Genomic DNA, 27393 nt, shown 5'->3' on the forward strand with positions numbered 1-27393 from the left:
TTTAGCACACAGATCAATATTCTCTTAACCCAGACCTAATCTGAGGAGTGTCTGCCTGTGTTTCACCTTGGCCTCCTCCTCTGTCCTGGAGTTGCCCTTTTTTTTTCCCCCAGCAATAATCTTGTCTGAGTAAGACGGCAATTTTTCATCCTTTGGTCAAAACTGGTGACAAAAGAGGGAATAATGGTTGCTGACATACGAAATGATAGATTTGACACATGGCGTGCTGAGCTGGGAGCTTTCACGTGCCAAAGCAGAAAGACAGATAAGCAGGCTGATAGCTCTCCCGACATTGCCGGCTCGCCCCAGCCATCCCCACCCTCGGATACCAAAACAATCTCTGCAAGTTTTATTTATTTATTTATTTTTTTGCCTTTTGCTTGAAGAAGTTTTGTCTCTGCCTCTGGATGGGAAGCTAGTAAATGTGCTACTTTCCTGCCCAAAATAAACATTTCCCCGTCCCGCAAAAATGATCAATCTCTGCCCTTTTCTGTAGCACAGCGAGGGCAATACAGCCCTGCTGCTTGAGGAAATATTAACAAATATAGCCAGTGAGAGGGAAACAGATGGGACGAAGAAATTGAACCAGCAGATTTCTGGACGGTGTTCAATGAGAAGAGTTTTATAATACTGAAACAGAACTGCTCTTTAATTTTTGTGAGCATCCATAGTCAAGAAACACCTCTTCCCAGCCTCCTGGTCTCCCTGTTAAAGACTTCCATAGAGGGGCACAAAAGGGTCCCTTTCTTAATCATTCTGGCAAAAGCAAATTAAGGCTTACAAAAGCAAGTGCCAGGCGAGGGAGTAAAGGCGTGCTGGCGGCTCCAGCCCTGGTTCCTGGGACAGACACAGTGACCTACACGCCACGGAGCAGGGCTCCAGCTCTGGGATCCTCTTACATCTTGACACACAAAAGCTTCTTTCAGAATCCAAACTAACCAAACAGGAACAATTTTTATTCCCGCATGGGCTTCTCTGGCGCATGTGTTCACATTTAAAACCCTGTCCCATGTGTCATAGGCCCGCATTCAGAGTCATTTGTATTCTTCGTATTTGCAAAGCAACTGCCACCAGGACTTCACTTGGTCACCAGTAGCCCGTAAACAACTGCAAGTACAGTTTACCTTCTAAAACGTGCTTTTCGCTCAGCTTCAAATTCCCCTTTCTTCTTTCTTTGACCAACTACATTATTTGTGTGGGAAACTGCAGCTGTTCACCATTGCTACACTGTTATAAACATTTAAATATCATACACTATGCCCCCCTCCAAATGATACAAACATATAGATATCCTATGGTGATGTTATTTACAAAGCCGTAAAATACCTACTTTTTGCTTTCCTTTAAAACGCAACATTTTGGAAAGAATTTTTCAACCTACTTCAAAAAAGTAGTCCTGTTCTTTAAAACTGCTAGGCTTCCCAAAAACCTACATGCTATATACATAAGGAAAAGATTATAGATATATGATCAAATGCGTGTTTTAAATCTCTGAGCCAGTTTTTTTTTTCCTTTTTCTTTTTTTTTTCCTGTGTGTGTGTGTGTGCGCGCGTGTGTGTGTGTTGATGAAAAACATTTTTCTTGTAATACATTATTCGGCACATTCTATGGTATTTTTCACAGTTTCTACATGTTTGACATTTTAGCCAAATCTGTTAGGAGGGGAACCAAAATGAACTACAATATTTAGCTTTCAATGAAGAAAATTAATAAAGGCAAGTTTTTTTTCTTTAAATAAAATTGTGGGTGGCTTTTTTTTTTTTAATGTGATTTTAAGAGTTCAGAAATTAACTGCCAATAGTTCCTGATGGATAATAAAATAATTTTTAAATGTACAAATATTTTGAGATGTGCACACTGTGAAAAGGAGAGGAGGAGACGTTAAATAGAAACCCCTCCCTCCAAACCTGGCAGAAATAAAAACATTTCCCATGATGAGAAGTACTTTGTAGAAAACAGGTGAATAATGAACTCTTATTTTTGTTCTTTTCTTTATGAGCTAGCTTTCTTATAAAATCTTGAATTACCTGAAGATTTTACTCGCTCGTTTGTTTTACATTACTCGGAAGGTCACGGTTTAGGGTGCATTTCCTTACTCTAGCAGTCCCTTAGTGAAAAGTCTGAGTGCTCTTCTGGCATTTTCTTTTTAATAGCAATTTCAAGTACAGCATTGCTGAAATGTAGAATCATTTTTGAACACGTGCCCTAAGGCCACAGGACAAAGAAGAACATTTTGAAGGAGTCAATAAAATAAAAATAAAACCAGCACTACTGTTCTCTGGAAAGCAATAATATTGCTCTCGGTGGCCTCAACTCTCACCTTGGCCTGTTTTCTCACCTGCGAGCAAAAGTCTCCTTGAAACTGGAGGAACTCAGAACCCAGAGATGAGATTTTTGGAATTTTTCTCTGTGGAAAAGGGTCCCCTTTGTATCAGAGAATTTGCAGACACTTCGTGCCGAGGAATTGTTTACGTTGTTATTTTGTCCCCAAAGAATTCTATGATATGCATGATTCGGTCAAACCATCCCCTTTGCTTCCCATAGTTGCACTCCTTGTAGAATACAAAGAGTTAAGACGGCGTTTCTTGTTGTAGAATTAATCAGATTCATATTAGCAGTAGTAAATGTCATGTTGGCACCTTTTCCTTCTCACACATTACAGTTTCAAGTCTTTGCTATGAGGAAATAATGAAGTCAAGATATGCAGTGCCATATACTGTGCATCTTTTTTGTCAGGCTGCATAAGAAATGAATTGTGTCTGCTACTAAGGGGGTCAGGAGAGCAGCGAGTTAAGAAGACTGCTTAAAGAAATGACATGTCAAAGGAAACAAAAACTTATTTTTTAGTACTTTCGAGGTGGATTGCCTTTTTGGAAATAAAATGTTCACAAATATCCCTATGTGATAAGGCTTGGTTACATTTAATTGCCTCTTACCAAGCAGCTTTGAAGTTCCCACAGCTAACTTATTGAGATCAATAAAATAGAAACGACCTCCTTGCCAGCATACTTGAGCACTGTCAGGAGAGGGAAATCCTTCCCTCTGGTATAGAAGATTCAAAGCAATTTTGAGTTTTGAGGTCACCCATTATAACTAAGTAATGTTTCAGGTACCACAAGGAAATATCAGGCACTGCATGGGATCATAATCAACATCCATAAATAGCTTCAACATAAGGCAGGTTGTGCAAATTACTATAATAGAGATATAAGCAATTTCCCATGGGATGTCACAAGAAGAAAGGAAGGTTTAACTTCAATAAACTATTGCTTAAAAATAATAAGGTGATCATCTCTGTAGTCGGCTTTGTTCGATTCATTTAACTTTGTCCAGGCAACTAAATCCTATAAGTGGTTTTCTCATGGAATGCTATGAGATTCGAGTGAGAAATGTGTATGAAAAGCATTAAGCGCTATCAAAACGCAAATAAATTGTGTCTAATCATCATCATTTTAATCACTGCTTCTGAATACCAGATCTAGTAGACCTGAAATCAGGAGATCCTTCTAGACTAAAGCTGCTCACTTGTGGTGTGCACAGATTCCTTGCAGACTGTGTGAAAATCAGATCCTGAGCCAGTAGGTCTGGGAGGCAGCCTGAGATTCTGCATTTCTAACAAGCACCCAGGCGAAGATTATGCTGTTGGTCCTCAGATCCAACTTTCTAGAGCAAGGCTGGAGGCTTTCTTTTGGGAAAGGCCCCAGGTTTTGCTCAATCTTTGCCAACAGCTTTGACTCTTCATTGTTTCTGTCCAACAGTTACTAGAAGTCCTTCCCTATAAACCACTGCATGTTCAAGTAAACCCGTCACCCACGATGTTTGGTCCAGTAACCAAGTACCCTGTCTCACTGAGTCTTGGAATGATACAGGATTTTGAAATGCCTCCCAGCTGCCCCCTGGAATTCACTCATTAGATTCTCTGACACCCAGTATGTTCTCATGCAATAGTCTGCTTTCAATCAAGTCTCAGCTACAACACCTCATCCTGTATTCATTTGCCACATCTGACTTACAACTGTGGTAAGGACGCTTAACATGTTTCAGGGCCACTGCAACTGTGACTCCAGGAGTTACGGTTCCCCCTTGTATTTTACACAAATTCTATGTGAGTTTTGCTCTAAGAGCAGGCACCATTTTCAACGCGAATGGTGGCCTTTTGAGTTGTACAATGCCTTGCTACTGTAAAGGGATTTTAAAATTTACAAAGTACTTCCACAGAGAATAATTTATTTAAACCCTGAAGCAGCCTTTTGAGGCAGGAGTTGAGCTATTATCCCCATTTTTCAGCTAAAACAACTTTGAGAGTTCAAGTAAACTTTGGGGAATGAAGTCATGCAGATGGGAATAATGAAATAAAAACGTACAATCAAATCTCCTGCTTCCATCCTCTCCCCATGTTTCATCATCTTCATGCCTCTACTTCCCACCTTTCTTAACTAAAACAGAGAATGGATCCCAGCAACAACCATGACATATTTGAATTAAATCACTTTTATTGTCTCAACCTTGTTTTATCCCACCAGCATTAGTCACCTGACAATGTTTGATGTTTCTAGGAATTGAAAGGTGTTCTTTTTCAGTTTGATGTGACAATTTAACTTCATACATTTATCTCCTCTACCTGCCTAGAAATAACCCTAGCCTAAGACAAGATACTATCATGCACTGCATAATGTTGTTTTAATCAACTATGAACTGCATATACAACAGTGGTCCCAGAAGATTATAATTCAGCTGAAAAATTCCTACTGCCTCGTGACACTGTAGGCATCATAAGGTTGCAGCACAATTACATTAAAAAACAAATTTAGTGTAGCCTAATGTACAGTGTTTATACAGACTACAGTAGTATACAGTAATGTCCTAGGCCTTCACATTCACTCAGCACTTACTCACTGCCTCACTCAGAGCAATTTCCAGTCCTGCAAGCTCCATTCGTAAGTGCCCTATGCAGTTGTACCATTTTAAATCTTTTATACTGCAGTTTTTATTGTATCTTTCTTATGTTTAGATATGCCTGGATACAAAATACTTACCATTGTGTTATAATAAAGTAGGCAGTGCAGTAATATCTTGCATAGATCTGTAGCCTAGTAGCAATAGCCTATACCACATAACCTAGGTATGTAGTAGGCTATCCCATCTAGGTGTGTGTAAGTACTGTCTACGATGTTAGCACAATGAGGAAATTGCCTAACAACAAATTTCTCAGAATGTATCCCCACTGCTAAGTGACACATGGGTATTTTTAGCATTAGGGGAATATTTAAACCTAGACTGGCATCTCGAGGAAGGTCTCCTACACAATTCTGGGTGATACAGCACAGGTAAGATTGGACTGAAGGAAAAACTGACTAATTTGAGTTTTACATTAAGGTGAAACCAATGTTGGCCATGGAAATGGATGCTAGGGACCCGGAGGAAGGTGACAGCAGATCACTGGACAAGAAGGGAGGAGAACATATTGAATCCCCCAGATTCCCAGGAAACCCGACAGGCACTAAGGACCGGGCATTCTGAGGAGTAGATCCTCAGCATTTACTGCTGGGATGTACCTGGTATGGACAGCACAGAAGCACAGAGGCTCGGCTACACTGATTTAATGGTGGGCATGCAAGCCAGCGAGGAAGTCACCGGTGGCTAGGCTGCCACTTCAAACTAACTGCACAAACAGTCGATCTGGCCCCTGTTACAGCTTACATCTCTGGTGACCTCCTTTCTGATTCCTGGCAGGCCACAAATGCTCATTAAACTTTTCCCTTATCTCCTGATTTCTGCTTAAAAGAATTGAATAAGCATCCACTCAATCTCAGGTAGAACCATTTTATGTGGTTCAAGTGACAACACGTGGCTAATAAGGACTTCCTTTCTCAATAACTATGAAAGTGAAAAACAGTATCATTGGCCATGGAATGTGTTGAACTATTCAAATCAAAAGAACAAAGACAGATTACGGCAATGGACTTTCAATATGCATGACAGGCAAAAGACTAAGTTCTTAACTATACAATTGATTATAAATTAATAACCAAAAAATCAAACTTCCAATGAGAGGGATTAGAAACCAGAAACTGTATACCAGGATATTACAAATAACAAGCAAGCGGCCACAGCACTCTTGACATCTGGGAAAGAAGCATACAAAGAAATGTATTACACACTCAAGATTAGAACAGTCATGAAGGTTTATCCACCAAATAACATCATGAAGGCGATTTAAATTTTTAAAAAATTGAAAATTAAAGGAAGGTTTTGACAACCCCTTCTCTATCTTTAACACATAAAGTAGATAAAAAATAAATATGGGTTTAATAGACTTGCATCAAACTTTGCAGTTTACAGATAAAAAATATACATTGCCTCGTAAACCCGGGAGGCGGAGCTTGCAGTGAGCTGAGATCCGGCCACTGCACTTCAGCCCAGGCGACAGAGCGAGACTCCGTCTCAAAAAAAAAAAAAAAAAAAAAAAGAAGTATTTTAGACAATTTTTTAAAAATTAAGTAAGCCTTTGTTGAGCGTATACAATGAGCCAAGAGTTTACATATTATTTATTCCCTAAAACAAGCCTGTGATGTAGCTGTTACTCTAGATTTACTGATAAGAAAACTATAACTGAGGAAATAAGAGATTATCTAAGATAATGTGATAATTAAAGTGATAGATTCCATTGCACCTGTAAGTTTAAAAATATCTTAATCTTTTTTTTTTTTTTGGATCAATTTTAAACGTATAGAAAGGTAGCAAAAGTAGTAGAGTTGTGCAGTTCGCCTGTACCCCTCAGCAAGCTTATCCTAAAGTTCACACCTTACTTAACAATATTAAAATAATCAAAACCAGGAAACTAACATTGGGATAACACTATTATCTAAAGACCTTATTCAATTTTCACTTCCACGAATGTCCCTTTGTATTCTGACAACCGAGGCAGGACCCCGCTTCGCTTTTCTCCAGGGGCCTCTTCAGTTTCTATTAGTTACTAATTCTTACCTTGGGTCTCATGATCTTGACACTTTTCAGAGAGCATGTGGTCATTTGTCTTGTAGAACGTCCCTCAGTTTGGATTCATCTGATGTTTTCTCAGATGGGGACAGAGGCTATGCAGTTTGAACAGGAATACCAAAGAGTGATGTTGCTTCTTTCTCAGTGCATCTTATATTATGAGGTTCATGACATGTCTAATTGTTGACGAGGCTGACTTTCATCAGTTAGTTAAGGTGGTGTCTGTTGAGTTTCTCTAACTATAAAGTTACTATTTTTCTTTTTGTTCTCTCTCTCTTTTTTTTTTTTTTTTTTTTTTGTTTTTTGAGAAGGAGTGTCACTCTGTCGCCCAGGCTGGAGTGCAGTGGCGCGATCTCGGCTCACTGCAAGCTCCACCTCCCGGGTTCACGCCATTCTCCTGCCTCAGCCTCCCAAGTAGCTGGGACTACAAGCGCCTGCCACCACGACTAATTTTTTTGTATTTTGCATAGAGACGCGGTTTCACCTTGTTAGCCAGAATGGTCTTGATCTCCTGACCTCACGATCCACTCGCCTCAGCCTCCCAAAGTGCTGGGATTAGAGGCCTGAGCCACCGCGCCTGGCCTGTTTTTCTTTTCTGTTAAGAAATATATTCAGAGAGATATGTAAAGACTTGCAAATCCTGTTTCTCTTCAACTATGAAACAGTTTTTAAAACTTGATTCATTTCCAAGCAGCAAATATTCTATAAAATGCAGATGTTATACCTGTCACAATCTCTGCGAGAAAAAAAAAAAATCCAACAATATTACAATAGTCACCCCAAATTGAAATTTATAGAAATAATACTCTATTTTAGGGCAAATAAGTAATTAAACTATCATTCTAGATTATTATTAAAAAGTGGAATTGGGAATGATATATTTCCAAAATTAATTATCTGCATTACCAAACTTAGAGGAAAATTCATATCCTTAAATTTCAATTAATTCAAGAAAGGCTTTTTTTTTTTTTTTTTTTTGTTGCTATGATATTCTGAATACTATATTAGTAGTGCACAAAACAGGCATGATCTCTGCTATACTGATAAAAATGAAAATAAGTAAATTAACCCTTCATCTCAAGAAGCTCTAGTGGAAACCATTAAGCAAAGCCAGGGAAAACAGGAAAAAAAGAAATAAATAAAGTAGCAAAACGAGAATCAGTAAAATTAACAAGTAGATGGTAAGGCCAAGTCCTTCCCTCTTGAAGATGAAGGCAAACATATGTCAAGACTAACCAGAAAAGTCACTGACAGCATAAAATTCACAAGCTAAATAAGGAAAGAACAAAATTTCTCTTAACTTAGGTTAAAAATTAACATGTGATGCAGACAGAAAATTCATAAAAGAATTTATAAAAATAGCTGATAAACATGCCTAACCTCGCTAATAATTAAAAATTACAACAATAAGATAATGTTTTTCCCCATCAAGATTATATTGAAAAAGGACTGGAGACACCAAGTATTCGCAAGGTTGAGAAAAGAACATGTCCACATGTTGCAACTGTGTTATTGGTTCAATACTTTTGATGGAAATTTTTCTTACAATTACATCAAACATTCCTTTTTTTTTTTTTTTTTTTTTTGAGACGGAGTCTGGTTCTGTCACCCAGGCTGAAGTGCAGTGGCGCGATCTCGGCTCACTGCAAGCTCCGCCTCCTGGGATTCACGTCATTCTCCTGCCTCAGCCTCCTAAGTAGCTGGGACTGCAGGAGCCGCCACCACACCCGACTAATCTTTTGTACTTTTAGTAGAGACAGGGTTTCACTGTGTTAGGTAGGATGGTCTCGAACTCCTGACCTTGTGATCCACCCTCCTCAGCCTCCCAAAGTGCGGGGATTACAGGCGTGAGTCACCGCACATGGCCAATTCTAAAATACATTTGATAAAAGCTAAGAATTTATTCTAAGGATATAATTATTCATGGGCACCTGGACATGGTGACTCACGCCTGTAATCCCAGCACTTTGGGAGGCTGGAGCTGGTGGATCACCTGACGTCAGCAGTTTGAGACCAGCCTGACCAACGTAGTGAAACCCCATCTCTACTAAGAATGCAAAAATTAGCCGGGTGTGGTGGCGCATGCCTGTAATTCCAGCTACTCCAGAGGCTGAGGCAGGAGAATCACCTGAACCCGGGAGGTGGAGGTTGCAGTGAGCCAAGATCACATCATTGTACTCCAGTCTGGGCAACAAGAGTGAAACTCTGTCTCGAAAGAAAAAAATATTATTCATAGTTTTAGAGACAATAATATTCATCGCAGTTTAGTTCATAACAGTGGGAAAAAAATAGAAATGATCTAAATACCCAGTAGCCAGGAAACAGATTAAGTAAACTGATCCATTTATGAAATGAAATTTTATGTATGCATAAAAAATAATGCATAAAAATAATAGTGATGGAGATATTCACAAAATATTTCATTATTAAAGCTGTTTTATCAGATATTTTTAATATGACTTTCATTATAGTCATATTTAGTATTAATTTATACATCTAGAAATGTATACAGAAGTTATTAAAAGTGGTTAGCACTATGAAGAAGGATTATGGGTGATTTTTAGTCTCAGCATCCTACCTCCATGATAAGTTCAAACAGGATTTGAAATATATATATGTGTGTATAAATATAATATACATTTATATCTGGTTTTAAAGTATTAATCAAGCTGTATCAAACTGGTTCTACTTCTAAATTCTGAAAATCCTTTCAACTTGCTCTCTCACCTTTTCAACTATGCCACTTAGTCTTTTTGCTGTTTCTTTTATTTTTTTTTCTTTTAAGAGGAATAAAACAGTGCTTTAAATAATCCATTTCTGAATTCTGAATATGGGTAAACATAACTGCTTATATATTTCCCTTTACTGCTCTTTGGTACATATTACATATTTGTCTTCTATTTGTGCTTTCTTCATCTTGAACTTTCCCTTAATGATCGTCTATCACAACGGAGTCTTTTGATTATTGACAGCTTCCATATTCTCACAAACACTCAACAACTTCCCTCTCCTATTTCCGGCAAGTTTAGAAACTTGACGGTTTACACCGTTCAGTGCTCAGGGCCTCTTGATTTATCATTTACATTACCTTTTGGACTTTTGTTTCCTTTCATACTTTTTCTTATTTTACATTTGAGTCCTTTAGTTCTTCTTGGCATTTCTTTCCATTGGCAATGCAGGCTGCTGCAGCCAGACACGTGATCACAGGCCTCTCTTCCCACACTTGATTAGCTGGTAAAGTTAGAGAAATGGCGCGATTACTACTTTGGGTGTTATTTAATTTTTGTTTTTTGTTCAAATCATAAATAATGGATTCTCAGCACCTTGCTGTCATCGTCCGTCTGTGCAGCCAGATCCTGGGGAGTTCCCTCAAGGCCCTGACTCATTTACCAGCAGGGCAGCAGCCTGACGGGGGCGCATCCTGTAAAATTCAGAAAACTGGAGAGTTTTCAGTCCTGGGAGAGGAGAAACAAAGCACCTAGTAATCATGTTATTAGTGAATAACATCTGAGACAACACAGAGGTATCTTTACATGAAATCAGCCAGGTATAAAATGAATTGGAAGAGTAAACAAAGATTTAGATACTCCTCAAATTCCAAACCCAGACAGAGACACATGGACTTCAGGACAATTTTCCTTGGATGGGTAATTCAGGCAATCAGTTTTGTCTACTCGATTTTTCACTAAAATAGGAAATTATGACTGGAAATCTCAGCACAAAGGAAACTTTTCTTTTGATCACTTTGCTTAAAAAAATGTGTTGTAAATCATGCTGGGATACCTGGCAATGGCATGGCTACTTTGTGTGTGAACAGTAAATCCCGTCTCATCCAGAATCCCCATGCCGAGGATGTCTAAATTATTTTCTTAAAGAAGGAAGCAGGGCTTAAATTCAACTCCTTGATAACTAAACATTCCAAAGAATTTAAATTTCAGAAACTTTTCGTTCCAGTTGCATTCTAAAAACTGTTTATTAAAAACTGAAATCAGATATTTTCAAATTACTAAGAAATTCATTTCCTATATTTTGTTCAGGAGTGTCTTGAGTCTCTGCTTTGAGCCTATCTCCTGTTTAACAGCCACCCAATTGCTATCTCTAGGCAGTGAGGACGGGATAAACGTGATCTAGTGTCTGCATTTGAAAAGCATACGTCTGAATCATTTCTTTCCCCAGAGTTGTTTCTATTTCCCTTTCATCTCAATTTCCTCATCTGTAAAATAATGTCAGTTGAACCGCACTGTTCCATCTCTCTTTGGTGACATCCTAAAGAAGTCATTCTCTATGTGTTTGCAGTTGGAACACTATTCCTCACCCAAGTCTCTCTCTAAGGAACCTTAGCTTTGTAGCTAAAAGCATGGACTTCAGAATCTGGCAGAACTGAATTTAGATCTCAGTTGTTTCTACTACCATGAGACCCTCGACATCAGTCTTGACCTCCCTTTGCCTCAGTTTCCTTTTCTGTAAAGTAGTCATGATGCCATCTACTATATATAGTGATTCAGAGGGTGGGAGACTGAGCACAGTACCTATCACAAAGCAAGTGTTCAATTAGTAGTAATATAGTAATGAGTGTCAACTCATGTATTTCAAGACTGAGAACAAAAAATGGTGATCTTTTGTTTCAGTAGCTTGTTCTATAAATACTGTGACTGGATTAAGTAGTTGATGAAGTTTCTAACTATAAACAGACTCTTTTTTCTTTTTTTCCATTTTTTTTTTTTTTTTTTTTTTTGAGAGAGAGTCTCCCTCTGTCACCCAGGCTGGAGTGGCGTGATCTCAGCTCACTGCAACCTCCACCACGTGGGTTCACACCATTCTCCTGCCTCAGCCTCCCGAGTAGCTGGGACTACAGGTGCCTGCCACTATGCCCGGCTAATTTTTTTTTTTTTTTTTTTAGTAGAGACGGGGTTTCACTGTGTTAGCCATGATGGTCTCGATCTCCTGACCTCATGATCCACCCGCCTCGGCCTCCCAAAGTGCTGGGATTACACAGGTGTGAGCCTCCTCGCCCGGCCTTTTTTTTTCTCTTAAATCAAAGTAATACACACTGTTTGTAAGAGACAACAAATTGGTTTGTCAATTGGTAGAGAGAACCCTGAGCAAGAGTGAGAAAAAGTACATGTTAGTTTTTTCATTATTTGACTTTAGGGAATTGACATATACTCTCTTGGTCTCCTTTCTAACATGAAGAAGTGAAGCTAGATGGTTTTTATGGATGCTTCAAGCTCCAACACTGAAGGAACTCTGGTCCTCTCAGCAGGGTGGTATGTAGGACTAGGGACCTATGTACACACCTTGTTTCAGTTCTCCATCTTCAGCCCCAAACTCAAGATCTGGCATATCATGAATGCTCTTCAGTTCATGTTTGTTGAAACCTAAATGGGTATGGAGGGGTCCCAACAGCAGCAGAGAGTGGGTGGATGAACTTTCCCTTTAACTGAAAATGGGGCCTGTTGTTATTCAAGGAACAGGGGACCCCTTCTGCATAGCACCACCAGACCTTCAATTTCCCATTAAACAAGTACCTTCTGCCTCATGGACAAGGCCTTGTGATGACCACACTTTTCAATTCTTGTCCTACCAGTATTGATGATTGAGCAACAAGACCCAGTGGCATTCCTCAGGTAAATCTTTTCCAAGGAGAATTTTGCAGGACTCTAATCTGTGGAATGTTCTTAGGTATTATGTAGAGGAAGGGTTCCTTAGACATGTTTGATTCACACCAGACTAAATAGCATTCAACAGTTTCTTAGTGCTGACTTATCAGAGCTTTAATTGTGCTCATAGTCACTGGGAAATCACCCAGGGTTTGAAAAGGAGCCTTTGGAGCATTTCTCTGAATGGCTATTCTTTGGTATATATTTTAATATTAATACCAGCCATCTCCAATGTTCTTGCACTCATTTCCTCTGCATTCATCTTTGGATGATGTGGGCAGCTCAGAGGTCATGATTTTTGGAACTCAGAATCAACTGGAAGCAAGTCCATGGATTTGGTCTCTACAGGGAGACAGCAAATCTGGTTTTCCTCATGGGGGCAGCCGTGACCTCATCACATGTGAGCATGTACTCTCCATTTCCATTGTGTCCACTTGTCCTGCTGGCATAGGACGCATATAGGAGAAGCATCTTTTCTGGTAGTTTACTGGTGGTTGAAGGATTCAGATCTTAACCTCTCATCGCCAAGTAAGTGAGAGAGAGATATTTTCCTATAAAATTTGAGGAGATATGTTATATCTTATTAAACTAGAATGGGATTCTCTCTTGGGGCTAACTTTTTTTATTTTTTAATTTTTTTTAGAGATGGAGTCTCGCTCTGTCTCCCAGGTTGGAGAGCAATGGCGCAATCTCGGTTCACTGCAACCTCTGCCTCTCGGGTTCTAGCAATTCTCCTGCCTCAGCCTCCTGAGTAGCTGGGATTACAGGTGCACGCTGCCACGCCTGGCTAATTTTTTTGTATTTTAGTAGAGATGGAGTTTCACCATGTTGCCCAGGCTGATCTCAAACTCCTGAGTTCAGGCAGCCCACCCGCCTCGGCCTCCCAAACTGCTAGGATTAGAGGCACGAGCCACTGCACCCAGCAGGGGCTAACTTTTCAAAGACACTTCAAGGCATCCCTGGCTTCCTTGTCAGCTCCTTGCTACTCTTCATGAGTATTTCACCGACATTCATGAAGAACTTACTGTGTGCAGACATTGTGTGAGGCTCTGGATATACAGAAATACTAAAATGCCATCTTGTACTGTAAGGACCTCAGAGCCTGAAAGGGGCAACACATAAATTATAATTCCACAAAGCAGGAGCATATTTACTGTGCTGAAGGTGGGGAAGGCAGTGATAAGTGAACTACATTGTGCAGGTGAAAGGGAAACTGTTGAAAAGAAATGAAACTTTCTATTAGAACTTTCCGTTAATGTGGACTAGCTCCTAAAATATAAGAAAGTAGGCCAAGTTTACTCATGGTGTATTTCTCCTTTTATTACTTGACTTGACCCTCTCTGCACACTACCTTCTACCAGTGTCAACTCATCCAGGGACCCAATTCTTTTGTTATTGCTATGGTCTGAATGTTGGTGTCTCCTCCAAATACATATGTTTAAACCTAATTCCCAAAATGATGGTATTAGGAGATGCGGCCTTTGTGGGGTGATTAAGTCATGGGCTGCGGCCCTCATTAATGGGATTAGTGCCCTTATAAATGACACCCCAGAGAGCCAGCTCTCTCTCTGTATGTGAGGATACAGTGAGAAGATGGCTGTTTATGAGCCAGAAAATGGGCTGACCTTCATCAGATATTGAATCTGCCTTGATCTTGGGCTTCTCGGCCTCCAGAACTGTGAGAAATAAATATCTCTTGTTTATAAACCACCCAGTCTATGGTATTTTGTTATAGCACCAGAACAGACTACCACAGCCACATACTGATCTGAGACTCTGGTATTTCTTCCTCAGTAGAAGAGTGTTAAGGCTGCCTTTGTTGGTAAGCGTCCTGTGCCCTCTGTCATCATCCCTGGGTAGATTACTTAGAAAAATCACCTGCCCAAGATTCTCCTTTCTCCAGAGTCAGGTCTACCGGGCCTTTGAGACTGCTTAATATTTGTATGCCTACACATGTTCATGAACTAAGTAGAGATGGGAAAATGAAATATCTTCTCCTCTTCCAACTTTTGGGAGGAAAAATCTTTGCCTTTAATCAGGGGTAATATTTAAAATATTTAACAACCATGAGAGCCAGGCCATTGACCATTAATGAAATGATGACACCCACTGGGCTTGAACAAGGCACTAGAGGCAGGAAGCTAGACTGGTTTCTGGAAGCTCTTGCATGGGGCCAGAGCACAGTTGTGGTGGCTGGTGTGCCTTGTGGGATGACTGTTTCTAACTTCAGCATGTAACTATTGGCATGCCAATATTGGGGTGTACCTGCTGAGTATGGGACATGTTTTTATGATGGATAAATGTTTTGCTGTCTTGCCTCAATAAGGGAACACAGAGCTTGCTATTGTGACTCTATTAATGGGAATTTCAGGGAAGTTAGCAAAGGAAGGTAATGTCATTAAAAGCTGCTCAAAGAAGCACTTTGGAACTGGCTCCCTGCTCCTTGTTTTTCTTCTCTATCCTCTTCCCCTAAACACAGGTTACACCATGGACGCAGCTGTTATTAGCCACAACCTTATGGGGTTAACTTTGTTTTCAGGCCTTGGGTCAATAACGTTGCCCAATTATGAAAGCATTGCACGAGATGCCAAGATGCCTTGAATTTGCTCCTGAGTACTTTGCTCAGGTTCCACCTACTTTGATTTGAGGCCACAAGTTTATTTTACCTTTTATTCTACCTAAGTGGAGAATTCAGAAGGTAAAATTAAATATTTCTTCTAGAGTGAGTAGATGCTTCCATATAAGTGTGGATCCCTCTGCTTGATGTAGCCATTACATGGATCTTCTGTTAACAGAATTTATGATATCTGAATGAGACACAAAAGGATGAGTGTTTGTTAGAGAAACACATTGAAAATGTTAGCCTCTGCAACAATCTGAAAAATGTAAAAAAGTTGTTTTCAACTAGAAAATAAGGTTATATCAAATCTTTTTTTGTTTGAATATAAGACAAGCAAATGACTCTTGACAGTAGTTTAGGTGACACAAGTCAAGGAAGACTCCACTGCGGTGTTTCATTGACGCATCTGAAAGAATCGCGGATGCAACAATGATCAGCTTCAGCAACTACTAAAACTTCTTCTGTAGAAATTACTAGGGAGTTTTTAAAAGGTGTTTGTTTATTTTTGACAGCACTGGATTTTGCTTTCCCTGTGATTATTTATATATAAGCAGGAAATCTGCTCCAGAAGGCAGGTTATAAGAAATAGTTTTCAATCAGTGAGAGTTTACTGAATGCCCATTTTGGAGACACGGTTGCTTTGTTTTGTTTTATTCATTTTCCTGGACCATTACTATGGTTGCTTTGCAGAAGCCAGCCAACCTACTGTGGAAAAGATTTCTGTACATTTCTAGCACATACCTGTATCTGGGACATGTGTGCACATAGAGGATATAACAAATGGGTAAAGAGTGATAGTTTACTGGGTTTGTGATGGTGTGCTTTCGTTTCCAACAAAGTTTTAAGTAGGTCTTTCAGGCTTGGTAAAAAAAAAAAAGAAAGATTAAAAATATCTTTCTCTTTTGATTTGAAGAAACTATGATTTTTTTCTATCGTCTCGGTGTAGACTTTTAATCTGTAATGTTAGTTTGCCTCCAGCAAATCATGTCTATAGGATGTTTCTCAAACCGAACTATTCTAGAGGGATTTTCAAATGTCTTTATCCAAATAGCACATAAAAACCGTGTTACTTGAGAAAATTCAGACAGACATAAAAGCAATAAAAATTCTCAACACATTTTAAGTAAAAAGCCCTCTGGAAAAAAAAAAAGTAGAAATTAAAGAAAAACTGCTCAACTAAATTCTTTCTAACTAAAAATATGTACACTGGGGAAAAAGCAGACTGTTAACAATGCCAAATTAACAGACACCATTAGCAAAGCTGATCCATATGTCCATATTCCAAAAGTTTTGCATACCTTTCCAATCAGAACAATGAAATAATTCCTTTAATCAAATAAAAATCAGAACCACAATTTTCATTATTTTATGATAAGGAAAAATCACAAAAACCTGTAAATCCCAGTATTCCTTTTCCAGATGTACCAATTTAATTTGTAATTGCAAGACACTGCCTGGTTTTAATGAATGTGCAACATATGGATTAGTTCATTTCACTGCCTTTAGATGTAGGGCCCCCAAGAGCAAGCGTAGATCTTGTTAACCACAATCAACATTCTGGAGATTAAATATTTTTAGAGATAATCATTTCTATTACTCTGTTGAGCCGCATTATATCTGTGCCTAAGTTGTTTCTCGTCTATAATTTGGACAGTTCCAATAACTGGCTACTACTATATTAGCCTTTGCCTGTATAATTAACTATTTTAGGAATCATTTATTCAACTATGAGTTTAGGTCCAACCAAGTAGCACAAACTTTCTCCAAGGGAACACGATTAGAATAATTGCCACTCTAGGCCACTGTGAGTCATGCTGATTTGTTTAACCAAAATTTAGTTTTGTGCTGGTGCTGCCACCAAAAAATTTGTTCTTGGGCATAGAACAAATTAAAGTGGAATCCAACTGCTTTCCTTAATAAATACATAGAATTATCTTAATTATTAAGGCAGATGCAAATATTAGCATACACACTAGAAGGATTTGTCTTCACTGGTTGCCCTACGTGGGTTGAACGGCTCATCTTTGTAGAATGGAGGACAGGGCTTCTACCTACAAGGTAGGATTCAGGCAACTCATTGCCCTCCATGAATTTCTTGGAGAAGTAGAGCTTTGAAGAAAAGGCATGAGAAAGGACTGAAAGCCAGCAGATCAGAAAGTTGACTGTGGAAGGACATGTATAAGATGGGACAGTTTTCCAATTTCTGAGGCTAATCATTGCTTTTACTCAAAGAACACACGTTGTCCAGTCAAACATTTGTACTTACAATCATGCTAATTAGCCAAGAAATGAAACCCTTCAAATTTACAGTTTTATCCAAGCATATATTTTCTCCCTAATTTGTGGAAAAACTTTAATCGCAGGAAACCAAATCTAGTCATACTTTTTAGTTAGCTCTATTCAACCATACACAGTATCTCACTGAGGTCTAGTCACTACCACCCAGCAGAGGTCATCACAATAACTTGTCTTTCCTAGTACTTCTGTAAAATTCTGTGCTCACTCTATCCTAATTTAGGAATTTTATTCAGTAAAAATTTAAACCACCCTAAGCAATTAGTCACTCTACTGTGAATGCACATTTTTTACATGAGGTAGATAAGTTCTGAGGTGATGTTTTAATGAGCATTTGCAGGTGAAATTTGAATGTAGTGCTGTGCCTGCCTGAGTTGGACAAAGGTGAAAGGCAGGCATTAGGGATTCTGACACAAACTGTTTTCACTTCCAACTTTTGATGAAAGCCTTTTTGGATCTCTGATGTGTGGGCATTCAGTTATTTCCTACCTCTACCCTTAATCTTCTGATTTTTGAATTGATCTCCTTTCTTGTGGTAGCAGAACAAGCAATTTCCTCTGCACAGGATTTAACTGCTTTATCCCAATGGTCTGCTTATTGTGTGTATTATTTGCCTTTCTCATGAGTCTGTAAGCTTCACGAGGACAGGGAACTTGTCTATTTTGTTCTCGGAAATTTTGAGCATCCAGTGCAGTGCACAGCACAGAGCTGGTATCAAATAGATATGCTGCCAAATTCAAGAATGGGTAAATGACTATGCTGCTTTGCATTTTAGCAAGCATTCTACACATTACATGTCTCATTGCTAGTTTTCTTTTGCTTGGGACAAAGTGTGGCTGTTGTTCTTCTTTTAGTCAGTTTGCTAATTTGCCTTCCTATCAGTGGGTAGGCATAAACATCTTTTGGTTTCTTAGACCCATGAATTTAAATGTCAAGTTTTATGGTGTAATAAAAATATCTCTGAAAAGTCATTCGGACAAGGTAACTTCTACTACCACAGAACGCCTTCCCAGTCTTCTGGGTGCGAAAAATCAACATCTCACTTTTTCCCCCCTTCTAAAGGATAAGCCCTGAGTAATTTAATGTATCTTCACACTCTTGAGTCCAAAGGCCCATTAGTAAATGTTTACCAAGAGCAGCTCTCCTGTTTTCCTTAGGGAAAGCTAAGTGAAAAATTAGTCTTTTTACTTCAATAACTAACTTTTTTCCTACAGCTGTTTCAAATACTGAAATTATCCTTCAAATGAAGCAAAATAATAAAAAATTAACAGTTTATTTTATATTGCATATATTATTTGCACATAACTCACAGATCAGGCCTGTCTAGACTCCAGCATGTGATATTTTAATTGTGTTTTCAATACATGTTTACAAATTAGTTGTTTACAACTCAAAATGTGTTCTCCCATGGAAACAAAATTGTGAAAGGTGATTTGTTTTTCAGGCTGGATGGCTGCTGCTTATCACAGCACTGTGCTGGGGAGACCCTGGATGACTGATCTCCCTGTTTGTGCTTGACACTGGGCTGAGTGTTGCACATTCATTACCCCTGATCCTTGCAACCCTTTGAGGTGGTTATGTTCATTCCCGTTTTATAGATGAACTGCTTCATTATAGGGACAGCCAATAAAGTAAAGCTGAAGAGACAAAGCAAGCAAACATAGAGCTTCAATTTGACCCAGGTCAGCTTGAGTGCAAAACCCCAAATCTTCCTATCATGCATCTGTGTCTCCACAAAACGTAAACAACGGTGAGGAGACCAGAGGATGCAGAAGAGGTTATGAGAGATGGTGATATCTCTCAATAGGTGCATGAACTATAGAAACTAGTAATTGTTAGCTTCCTGCAGAATAATTCAAGATCCTCTTCATTGGAACTGGAAGTGTTTGAGACAAAGCAAGTATCATAATGGTGGCCCTAAACAAAAGCTGAAAATCCTGGTAAGAGATCGGGTCAGTTGGTCATGGCCACCATTTTGAGTGAAAGTGGAGTAAGGAATTGAATAGAGAGAAAGAAAACTCAAGATAGAGAGAAAGAGATAGGGAAGGAGCAGGACTTATGTAAAAGGGAGAAAATAAAGCATTTCAGAAGTTGTCCTATTGATTAATTACTTCCCAGGTATTACTGAAACATCATACATTAATCATGGATAACACAAACATATATTGTCGTGGAAGCTGCCTATGTTATCAGATGCTACACTCATCATCTGGTAGATGGTCCTATAGAATATTTAGAATAGCTACAGGGGAAGAATATTATTAGCATGAGAAGAAATAGATTTGTGATATGTGATGCTTTAAACCATTAGGAAGATGAATGGGCTAAGTGGTAACTCCCAAAATGTGATCTACCTTTATAAGAAGATTTTACAAGTAAGGACTCTGAAGTGAAAGTAAGCACAGCACCAGCCCTATAACTTTACTGTCAATGTAGAGAAAATAAATCATGCCTCTGGTGATGTAAAAAATCCAAATACAATAAAATGAAAATAAAACAGTGATATAACAGAGCCTATAAGGAAAATTATTATTATTACAACTACTCTTATTGGCTATCTTTTATTGCATTCTTACTATGGGCCAAACACATTACAGAAGTCTTATTTAATCTTGACATTAATCTTGCATGGTATTACTTTATTTTACACATGAAGAAACAGGCTCAGAGAAGTTACATAACATTCAAGTGCAGAGAGCTACCAGCGGTAGAGATAGGATTCAATATTTTTTATACTTCTTGCTTGCACCCTTTAACTATGTTATAGTGTACAAGAAAGGTATAATCTTTTTTTGTCAATGACAAGAGAAAAAGAGAAACCAGAAAAGTACTGTAACAAAATTTTCCTAAATAACAAATGAGGCGGTATGACTGATTAACATTGAGCTGCATTATTGGATGCGTGCTTAGAAACTGATTGACATAGAAACATGTTTGTTCTGTTTTGGTAAATGTAAAATTCTTTTCCTTTACTGATTCAAACTATGTTTCAGAACATGGAGCAATTTTAAGACCTGTATCAGAAACAGTAGAATTTATGAAGAAAGAATGAGCACATCCCCTCTATCATTGAGCTTAAAATCAAGGAAAACAAAAAAAATGACATTCTTGTCACATAGTCCCTAAGTCCCATAGGACAGTAACAAAGAGCAATACAATTTTCAAGGAGGCCTAGGTCGTCTCCGACAGGGATGATCATGGAGTGGCTTTCAGATAGAAGTGGCACTTGAGCTAAGGTTTAAAGGATGTGTGGGCAAAGACGATGGGGTGGCATTGCAGCCTGAATGACTGCAAAGGAGCTGGAAGAAGAAAGTGGTCAGGTCCACTGGGCGAGCTGTCTGATTTAGCAGCATTTAGAGTGAGGTCGAGGGATACAATGCAGGAAAACTGGGCTATAATGCTGGAAAAACAGACTGTCTTCTGAAAAAACAAAGGACTTGGTTTCAGGTTGATGAACTCATATTTACTTTTACTCATAGAAGTTGCTTAACCAGAAGCTGTCTTAGTCCATTTTCTGTTGCCTCTTACAGAATACCTGAAACTAGGTAATTTACACAGAAAATAAATTAATTTCTTACAGTTGTGGAGGTTGGGAAGTCCAAGGTCATGGGCCCCTCTCTGGGGAGAGCCTTCTTGCTGATGGGGAAGCTCTGAAGAATCCCAAAGTAGCGCAGAGCATCACATGGTGAGGGGGCTGAGTGTGTTAGCTCAGGTCCCCCTTTGCTTCTTACAAAGCCACCAGCTCCACTCCTGTGATAATGTATTAATCCATGAACCCATTAATCCACTAATCCATAAATGGATTAATCTGTTCTTGTGGTCAGGGGCCTCGCAACCTAATCACATCTTAAAGGCCCCACCTCTGAATATCGCCACACTGGGGATTAAATTTCCACTGAGTTTTGGAGGGGACAAACATTTAAATCATAGCAGAAGCATACATGTTTATTTAACAATAAGAATTATTTATATCTTATTATATACCTACATGGTACTTCTAAGAACTTTACCAATATGAATTTATTGAAATTTTCTTTAGATTCTTGTGAGTTAGGTCCATTTACTAGCCACAGTTTACCTGTGAGGAAATTAAGGCACAGAGGGTTAAGTAACTTCCCCAGTTTATAAAGATAGTAAGTACTGGAGCTGGGATTTGAACTCAGGCATCTGGTTTGAAAGCCTGTTCTCACAGCCTTTGTGCCATGCTGCCTTTGAAGGGGAGGTTAGTGTTATAGGATGTTGAATATCCTATGTAAAACTCTTCTGGAAATAGGAAAAACTGGAGTCAGGGCAGCTAAGAAAATACCTCATAAAGTTAGAAAAGTCTAAATGAGGTGGAGGACTGGCTGTAGAAGCTACACACTTGATCAGGGCATGGTAGATTGTGCTTGCAATCCGGCTAGTCTAGAGGCTGAGGCAGGAGGATTACATGAGGTTAGGCGTTTGAAACCAGCCTGAGAAACATAGAAAGACTCCATCTCTGAAAAAAAAAAAAAAAAAGAAAATTCACAGAGCATGGTGGCACATTGGCACATGCCTGTAGTTCCTGCTACTCAAGAGGCTGAAGCAGAAGGAGCCTCCCTGAGCCCAGGACTTTGAAGCTGCAGTGAGCTATGATCTGACCACTGCATGTTAGCCTGGGTGACAGAGAGAGACTCTGTGATATAGTTGGGATATTGTCTCCTCTCAATCGCATGTTGAATTATAATCTCCAATGTTGAAAGTGGGGGCCCATGACTGGATCATGGGGGCAGATATCTCATAAATGGTTTAATGCCATCTCCTTGGTGCTGACGTTGCAATAGTGTGTTCTTGGGAGATCTGGTTGTTTAAAAGTATGGCACCTTCCCCTTCACTCTCTCTTGTTTCTGCTGTTGCCCTGCGATGTGCCTGCTCTCACTTCACTTTCTGCTATGAGTAAAAGCTCCTTGAGGGCCTCACCAGAAGCCAAGCAGATGTCGGTACCATGTTTGTATAGCCTGCAGAACTATCAGCCCATCAACTCTCTTTTCTTTGTAAATTTCCCAGCTTCACATATTCTTTTCAAGTCTACACTTTATTGTAACTGAGGATCATTCACTTAGTCATTGCAAAGTGTATTTTTTGTTTAATTTCATGCTTTTGCCTTGCATTTTTGCCTGGAACAAAGAGTTTCTGACTTCTTTTTATTTGTTTTTTTGGTAGTTTTTACACACTTTACCTTTAGTCTTTCTAAGTCATTTTACTTTGTATGGCTTTTGTACACACACATACACATTAGAGTTTGTTTTCTGACACAATTTATTTTTCTTTTAGTTGATAACTTTATTCCCTCTATGTGCATTGATATCAAGGATATTTCTCATCTGTTTTTACATATGGTTTCCTAATTTTTTATCTTAAAAAATCCTTTGCTAAGTGATTTTTGCTGTTGCATATATGTCTGTACATATGTGTTCATGTGTGTTCCTTCTTGCAAACTGTCAGAGGCTTGGAAGCAAAAAAGCCACAAATCTTGGTAACTTTGTAGATGTGGGTGACAGAAGAGAAGGACAGGCCAGAGGTAAAGAGCTTTGTTTTGAATACGGACTACAGTGATGATGACCTTGAAATAAGCAGAGAAATCAAAGAAAATATTTTAGGGAAAGAGCACTTGTCATCTTAAATGTTGTGTATAATAAGGTCTTGGCGTGTTATTTTTGAGGAAAAGACTAGCAGATATTTGGATGGAGTGGAAATGATGGGAAACAATTTACCAGCGAAGCCGGGTCAGATTTGGGGGGTGGTGAAGTAACGCAGGGAAGGCATAGCCCAGCAGCTAGGAAGGTGGGCTCTGTCCTCAGACACTTTTGAAGTTGGAGCCCATTTCCTCCATTCACAACAATGTTGCTTCAGGAAAATGTTTCTATCTCTTTAAGCGCAGAGGTTTCCTCCAAAAAAAAAAAAAAAAAAAAAAAGAAAAAAAAAAGTAAGAATTTTTGCCTTTTATGGTGGCTATAAGAGTTAAATAAAATCATGGAAACTAAGTCTGTACTTACTAGTACAGAACTTGACATACAATAATCCCTCTACCGAATTTAGCTGTTACAATGGCATATATGTGACATTATACCACTTATACAATCATATATATATGTATATAACGATCATTTTAAGCATTGTCTCAGCAGATGAGAGAAGATAGAGTGAGAAAAATCTCAAAGAATTTTTGAGAAACAGAAATGTCAAAAGTAGGATATAATAAAGGAAAAAAAGTAGGAGACTAAGAAATGAGAATTGTCATTCAAATAAGCAAGGGAAAGTAGATTCAGTGTGACAAAAGAGCAGAGGTTTAAGAGGAAGCAGTTGGTTCCGTCGATGAAATGTCTCTCTGCAATGAGAGATACTGGGCAAGGAGGAAAGGCCACCGTGCGTGGGTGACAGGGGTCCTTGGTGATTTTCAGAGGAGGGGAAAGATTGGAGAGGTTAGGGGTTACATTTTGAGCGCAAGATCCTTATTTAAAGATCGTGAAACTGTGCCTCACAGGGTTAAATGGACCAAAGAACTGGTTTGAAAGGGACTGGTGATTAACAAAATCTCTGTGTTTATTTTGCAGGATGTCCACCACCGCACCAGCTGAAACCCGCCGGAACCAATATGACCGACTGGAGCTTGCGCAAGGATTTGCCGGGCCACGGGGTGATCTTTTGACGTCGCCGTCTGAACTGACGTCGCCGTCTGAACTGACGTCGCGACTGAACTGACGTCGCCGTCTGAACTGACGTCGCCGCATGAACTGACGTCGCGCCGTCTGAACTTCCGCCGCACGTTTCACACTAACTCCCCCTAAATTTGCACATGCCACCCACGAAGAGGCAACTTCACGTGGGCAAGTGACTTTCCAAACATCCCCTTGCCTGGCCTATCACTAATCTACCCTAAAACGCTTTCCCCCAAAATCCTTTTTTTACATATACGGCTTTCAAGCCGGTACGAGGAGACAGTTTTGAGCCCGTCTCCTGTCTCGTTGCTTGGCTGTTTTTCAAGAAACCTTTCTCTCTACAAAAATCCCAGGCTTCATGTTTACCTTTCCATTGCTCACAGGTAAGTGGACCTGGTTTCGTTCTATAACAATCGTTTGAATGAGATATTTGGTAATGATAGGAAAGGAACTAATCATAAAAAGGAGTGGCAGAGTTGGGACAGTCACTGGAAGTCAGCAAAAATATTATTAGGGGAAAATCAGTTGATGTGAGGAATCTTAGGGGGAAATCAGTTGATAGCCTGCCATGGTGGCTGCTGCATCCACATGAGCTGAGGGACTTTACGTGCTCAATAAACTTCAATTCAATGAATAACCGTATCAACTTATTGGAAGAGGAATGGGTAGGGAAGCTAGGAGTAGGAACCTCTGAAAAGTAGAAGAAATGATTTAATTTTAAAATCACCTAATTTGACGGGTCTACATTTGTTTCTGTCTCAGCCTCAGTGGGAAAAGTTTTTAAAAAATGAAATATTATTGTATAAACAATAACAGAATATTACATACAATTTAAATGGTTTGTGTGTGGGGATGAAACTCCTGTCTTTTCCATCATACTTATATAATTAAAGTAATTTCTGTGTATTCCCTTCCAGTCCTTTATTTATATGCAGTCATATTTTTACATAATTGCAACCACAATATACAGACAATTTGTATTCTGCTTTTTAATTTAGTTCAAGGGAAGTTTGGCTAAAATTATTTGAAAGAAGAAAATAAAATATTGGGTATAAATATTCAACTACAAATGAAGGAGGGTTTTGTTCATCAATCCTCATGTGCAGAAGGGGAAAGCAAGAGAAGTCAGGTAAAGCAATTCGACAGCACTTTCCAGTTCTTATTGGGGAAAAAAGAACTTTCAAACTTATGGAACTGAATAAAATATTATAGCTAGAGGCACTGGTAGCTTTTGTAATATTCTGCTAAGCATTGCTTCATGCTAAATCTTGAGGCTTTCTGTTAAATTGCTTTTAATGCCTTACTGTAAATATCTGTTTTGTAATAGAGCATTGTTATCACTATTACTATTATTATTAATTTATATTTATAAGATGACAACATGTGAAAATTTTTTACTAACATTTGAAAAACCCCATTTGATCCTTGCCTGAGGGACAAAACATAAATTAGAGGAATACAATGCAGGAAAATGATGGGGACATATATGGTTTCAGCAATGGTATGGATTTCAGGCTAGAAAGGCTCTGCAAAGGAAGCACTGTTGATGTGATGTCTGAATAACATGCAAGTTTCTACTCTGAATAAATTTTGCCTATGATTCATGAGTCTTGTGAAGTTTATAACTTTTTTTTCCCCTGAGGCATCCCTTCACAAGTTCTATAATTTCCATAATACCCCTAAATTTTAAAAGCTCTGGATGTGCAGCTAGAGGCAGCTGCAGAAGATGAAAAAAGGCAACAGGCTTACTTTCTCCTGTGCAGTCAGTATTTTCTATTAACATGTCTGCAAAAATAGATCCCGTGCAAATGGACAGTTAGAGGTGGTCCAAATAAAGAGAAAGAGGGGATTCATTAGTTGATCGACTTTCATTTATTTTTGAGTTGAAAAAGCAACCTTAAAAACTATAAAATTATTTTAAAGTTCTAAATTTCTAAGTTCATCAGTAACTGTAATATTGACTTTGGAAGTGAAAATAGGATAGCATAAAGTCATGCGGCCAGATGCAAGAAAATAAGCTTGCTCTTTTGATGGAGGGATGCATGGATCTGATCCACATCCACGTTTTCTGTCTAGTCAACTAAAAAGCATAAAGACAGCTTAGCCAGTCACATAAAATAATTGGCCAGAGGCAGAAAATTTCATAAAATTTTAGTAATTGATTTCCAGCTGGCCAAATTTCAGTCGTTTCTCAAAGGCAGGTGGCCCTAAGCACATTGATATGTTTATCTGTTTTCTTTAATTCTTCCAAGGAAGATTGTAAATTGGGAATAGTACAAGGTTTGATTTTAAAGATGGCCAAATATAAATAATTGTGAATTTTAGTAGCCTGAGTTCCACAGGTTGTATAATCTATGAGTTTTTTAAAAAAGAATGTTAATTATATTAACAATAGCCAATAATTAATATTTGAATATCTGTTATGTACCAGTCACCATCCTAGCCACTTCACAAATAGTATTTCATTTAGGGCCGTGTAATTGTAAAGTATACATTTGGTCTTGGCCCCTTGGTTTGTAGCAAAAAGCCCTAAAACTCTTGGAACCTTTGGAGTGATGATTGTTCTTTGTATCTGAGTGAGGTGATGGGTGCAGCCCCTAGGTAGCTTCAGAATGGGGATTGGTCACAAGAAAGACCACAGTGGGATTAGAGGTTGGGAACTTTCAGCCCACACAACACCAGACAAGAGAGAAGGACTGAAAGTTAAGTTGATCGCCAATGGTTAATGACTCAATCAATTATGCCTGCGTAATAAACCCAAAAGGACCGAGTTTGGAGAGTTTCCAGATAGCTGAACAGATAGGAGGGTGGTACACCTGGGGAGGGAGGGCATGGAAGCCCTGTGCTGCTTCCCATATAAGTTGCCCTATGCATCTCTTCCATCTGGCAGTCCACTTGTATCTTTTGTAATATCCTTTATACAATAAACGGGCAAATATAAGTAGCATTTCCCTGAGTTCTGTGAGTCACTTTAGCAAATTCATTGAACCAGAAGAGGGGGTTGTGGGAATCTCAATTTATAACTGGTTGGTTAGAAACATGGGCCACAACCAATGCTTGCGCCTGGCATTTGAAGTAGGGGCAGTCTTACGGGACTGGACCCTCAATCTGTGGGATCTGAGACTACTACCAGGTAGAT

This window comes from Papio anubis, chromosome 14 (assembly GCF_008728515.1).
Source record: "Papio anubis isolate 15944 chromosome 14, Panubis1.0, whole genome shotgun sequence".
NCBI lineage: Eukaryota > Metazoa > Chordata > Mammalia > Primates > Cercopithecidae > Papio > Papio anubis.